Genomic DNA, 5,251 nt, shown 5'->3' on the forward strand with positions numbered 1-5,251 from the left:
GCAATTTGTAATGGGATTATTAGTTTAAAGCAAAAGTGTTTTGCACACTTCTGGCATGAGTATTTTGTGGTATTATCAGATGCTTGTAATCATGGGAAATATTAATGCAGTTTGTCACCCATGTTTGCATGCAATTCTACAGTAGTTTTTAATGTCCGATGTTTTGCCTCGAATGACGTCGAGAGTTGTCTATGACTTGTGTCTAAGTCCAGTCATTGGTTGGACTGACCAATACCTAAAACCAAGCATTCCACATCATCTCTGAAATCAATGCTACACTGCATAGAGTGCTACCTAAGCAACGGAGAACGAACAGTAACCCAGCTCTCACCTCTAGAATTCCATGTAAACTAAATGGTACAATTTTATGAGGATGTTGGGACAGAGACTGCTGCAGATGCAAAGGCAATTTTTAACAATTGCAGAACAAGTTGGTTTAGACAGTTTTAACAAGGAACACAGAACCTTTGGAACAGAGAGCAAAGTATAAAAGCAAGTAAGGTATGCTAAGTTTTTACAAATCTCTTCTACATCAGTCTGCTTGACTGCATAAAAAACAGCAAGAATGCTATCAAGATGAAAGGCTTCACTTACATGAAAAATCCAAAGAAAGTGGGATTGTAGTTCTTAGAGAAGGTTAAAAGGAGAGTTCATAGATCAGTCAGGTACATACGGTTCTTGCCAAAGGCATAAAGGTTTCCAAACAAGGGATACTGATTTAGTGAAAAAGAATCAAAGGTAATACTTTTGATCTATTATGTGAAATAGCCACACATGTGTAAACCACGAGACAATCCATTAATGGCTTTGCTTGCCAGATTATAAATCATTTTTCATTACAGAAACTAAACAAGCATATGGCAAATTTGTTGTGCCTCAGCATTCCGTCCCTCCCTCCAGAATATAAAATTATATTCCAAGTGCCATAAATACATTTCTATACCTCAATTAGATGATCTGCACAACATTACTCTTCAAAGCTAAAATCACAATCAATTCAGTTTTCTTGCCATTCAATCATGACAGAGCAGTACACAGGTCGTCCCAGAGTAACAAATGCCCCACTGACGAGAAACTCATACATGCAGAAAAGCTCCAATATTAAATTCAAAAGTCCAATGTACATACATACGTTCATTTCTAGGAACGTCAGAACTAGTTTTGTCTCTTTTAATTGTTCCTTCTTGTCCTTCTTGTCAGCATTGTTTTTTAATGCCATTCAATACAAAATGCAGTAGAATGGTTACCATAGAGTAACTTTTGCCTATTTTCTGACAAATACAAAAATCAACATCTGTACAAATGGAATCCATTTGTTAGTGAGGGAAGGCCTGTGCTCAGATTAATTTATGCACATTTGCTCCGAATCCCTCATTAACCCTCCCACCAAAAATCTTATTTATCATGGCAGTGAAAATACCAACTGACCCACAGCATCCAAAAAGCCTTTTGGGGAGAGCGCTCCAGGTTTCCACGGTGTTGTGTGTATCAGAGGTCTTGCCAGTTTCAAGTAGTCATAGAGTTGGTGACATAGAAGATGGTGTCCGTGCCTGCTGGAAATTAGCTGCCCAAATTCCAGAACTTGATCCGCAGCCTTTCAGGCAGGCGCACTGTTCATCGTCTTCCAGAATTCCGTAGGTTGCAGAATGGTTCACACAAGTTGGAAGAGAGCAAATGACGCTTCACTATTTCAGGAGAGAGGGAGATAGAAATGAGGAACTTCAGATCAGTTAGGCTGGCATTAGCATTAGGGAAATTAAATTAAAGATATGGTAGCAGGGTACATAAAACCAAGTCACTTAGTAGATCCAGCGCACATTTACAACTAGCACACCAAAAATAAAACATAGAGTGCTGGTATAACTCAGCAGGTCAGGCGACATCACTGGAGGGAATGAATAGGTGATGTTTTGCTTTTAATAGGGAAGGCAAGAAAGCTGGAAAAAGGTGGGAGGGGACAAAGCCGAGCAAGTGGTTGGTAGTGGGTGAAATGGAAAACCCTAGTATCTTAAGTTCCCCTTTTTCCCAGTCAAATTAACTCATTGTTCAAAAGATGAGTAGTAATTCACAATTTTGGTCCCACACCTGTTCATCATGTTTGTATCCTCTCCAATGCCTCTATGAAGAGTCATATGTCTTTCCACATATGAAGCAGAATTCAATCGGAACTCAGTAACTTTGAAATTTTAATTCCGCCCCTCCAGAAATAAATACTGAACTATGTTGGCTTGAGGATTAACTTATTGACAACCACGATTAGGAGTGTAAGATCCAGAGAGGCACTATGAGATAATTTTGATTGCAAATTATTGAGGGTTTTTTAAAAATAATTGTTTTTTTACACAGTGGGTGTTGTGTGCCTGGAATGCACTGCCAAGTTTGGGGTTGAGACAGATATGATAGTGGCACTTGAGAAGCTTTTTGATAGGCACATGAATGTGCAAGGAATGAAGGGATATGGATTATACACAGGCAAGCAAGAGATGGTCTTGGCATCATGTTCAACGCTGACATTGTAGCCCTAAGGGTCTGTTCTTATGCTGTACTGATCTATAACCATATGCAGAGTTGGCTCTAAGAGTGTAAGACAGCATGCAGCAGACTACAAGAACACAGACTTGCTGTTTAAAGACATTCAGTTTCAGCTTCATGATTAATAAAAGCTGGTTCTTCTCCGTGATCAATGGCATTCGTTATTTAGACCAAGTTGTTTAGAAAAATAACTACAGATGCTGGTACAAATCGAAGGTATCACAAAATGCTGGAGTAACTCAGCGGGTCAGTCTGAAGAAGGGTCTCAACCCGAAACGTCACCCCTTCCTTCTCTCCAGAGATGCTGCCTCACCCACTGAGTTACTCCAGCATTTTGTGATACCTTCGTTATATATACCAACATCTTTGAAAATCTCCCTGGAAATGAATTTGGGCATTGCCACTATTTTGCTGAGCTATATGTGAGGTTAACAAATTACCCATTAAAATAATCATACGCGAATAATGATAGATGTTGATGCGCCAAAAATGTAGGCAAAATTACATGATGTCACATTAATACAATTTTCAACGTTGTAACTCCTGTTTTTCTGATGTGGCAAAATTCTAGGCTAGCTGTCTGAGAATCTAAAGGGAAAAAATGAATTTGGACTTACAAGTATACAAAAAAATCATGAAGTGGTTTAAAAGGTTCAAGCAAAAGCAAACCAAACATATTTATAGAGGGACAAAACCAAAATTTGAAAAACTTAGTGTTGTGCGTCAGTTGCCATGCTATTATACTTATCAGGAAAGTAATAAAACATTGAGGAAAGGTTTTTGGTCAACAGAATAGACATAATATACTTTTCCACTTAGTGAAGAGTAAAACAACTTTTACAAAGCTATCAATGAGATAACAAATAGGCAATTTCCTTGCACCCCAGTGCTGTGCAATTTTTATTATGGAGAGGACAAGATTGACAAATTATTGCCAATTTAATCCATTTGTGTCAGATCTATGAATATTAAAAGCTAGTTGTTGAAAATTTCTGTTCAAAGTGATTAACAAGAAATTGAACAATGACCAAAACAAGCAAAGACTTTCAGATTTACAAAGTCTGTAATCTCCACTAAATGAGCAACATCTCTTTATTATCATTGACATTACACCACCTGCTGTCTAATCTCTCCTATTGTTTTGGGAATGTCCACAATGTTTTTCTTTCATTTGAAAGATGGTGGGGAGGTTAAATGATGAGGGGCAAAGTGAATGTGAAGTGTTAGCTCCAGGGCAGTAAAGCAACACAACAGCACAGTAAATTGTATTCCTGTAATACATTGAAATAAAAACTAATTCCAATAATAAGCCTTCCCCTATTTTACCTCGGACATCAGGGCACGAGTGTCGAATTTCTTGTCAACGTTCTTGAACGAGGCAATCTGTCCATACTTGACTGTGGGGGGAAAATAATTTCTGTTAGCATAAAAAAACAGCATAATTGTACTGCAACAAACACATTACTGGAGGAACTCAGCAGATGCTTCCTAGTACTGTGGAAGCAAAGGAATAATCTATGTCTCAGGTCGAGACCCTGCACCAGGACTGAGAGTGTAAAGAGGAGATAACCAGAGGAGAGGGTGAAGATTTCACAAACAAAATGTGTCAAAGTCGAGCTGCAGCAGTTGAATTTCATTCGAGGACCCTCTGGAATGAATCCAAAGCCTAGATATTTAGCGCCACTGAAAACCAAAGATACTAGAAGAACAAGATGGACTACTTCCTTGAAATCGCCATACTGAACTGTAATATACAATGGAGCGTAACGCCCCGCCATTTTAGTAGGCAAAACCCACCGTTCGCTATGCCTCTTGTAGTGTAATCAGTGTTTTGGGGGAACAGTATGTTCCCATTAAAATGCAAAATATATCTCATCTATCAATTCACAGATTTTTGTTAATTTTTCTTTTTTAATGTTTCTGCAAGTTTCTGCCTACTAAAACAGCACCGTGACATACTATGGTTTTTAGGGTCGAGTGGTCTATCTTGTATCTTTGCTCAAAACTGTTGTCCAACTTAGTAGGCAGCGAAATTGAGAGTCCAGCAGCTATTATAGAAGTGTAGGTGCTGCAGCAAGCATCAAGGGCCAAGACTAAGTAACTGGAATGCAGTACTTTGATTCTCTCCCTGCTGCTCAAGGGGAGTGACTAAAACAATGTAAGATGCTGAACTCGACACTTAGTTATTTATGAGGTTTTTTTTGCCTGTTCTATGGTATTGTTCTATATCCTTTGATTGGCACCTGGGTATGCAGGGAATGGGGGGGGGGGTATGGATCAGCTGCAGGTGGAGGATTTATATTGGCATAATTTCAACACAGACATCTTGGCATCACAGACATTGTGAGCCAAAGAGCCATAATGTTCTTTATTCTATTCCTTTCTTTGAGTCAGTCAACTTTAGGTTAACAACAGTAACTTTGAGGATGATTTGGCAACATTCAAATCAGTAACGTTGGCAAAAGTGTGTCAACCATCTGATTCACTTCCAAAGACAACTCGTACAAACTACTTTTATTCTGTACATGACCAGATTTTTAATTGTGCAATTTATATAGGGTACATAATCACATGGCACCTCTGAACATACCTATTGCAACATAACCGCAGCAGGGCTCCTGGTAAATCCTCCTCTTCAATCAGGAGTTGTACAACCACAGGAAGGGCAGGAATCCGTAGCACTTCTCTATTAGCCAATTGATATTACTGTCCATACTGT

At 38.8% G+C, this 5,251-nt stretch overlaps 1 long non-coding RNA gene across 1 annotated transcript; it reads right to left on the reverse strand.

The window, feature by feature from the left end:
* Nucleotides 1-607: 607 nt before the first annotated feature.
* LOC144603205 (uncharacterized) lies at nt 608-5,251 on the reverse strand. The gene is made up of 3 exons (XR_013548561.1): nt 5,123-5,251; nt 3,859-3,929; nt 608-1,685 (listed from the first exon to the last, which is right to left on the reverse strand). It is a non-coding gene; the product is annotated as an uncharacterized LOC144603205 (long non-coding RNA).

This window comes from Rhinoraja longicauda, chromosome 19 (genome assembly GCF_053455715.1).
Source record: "Rhinoraja longicauda isolate Sanriku21f chromosome 19, sRhiLon1.1, whole genome shotgun sequence".
Classification (NCBI taxonomy): domain Eukaryota; kingdom Metazoa; phylum Chordata; class Chondrichthyes; order Rajiformes; family Arhynchobatidae; genus Rhinoraja; species Rhinoraja longicauda.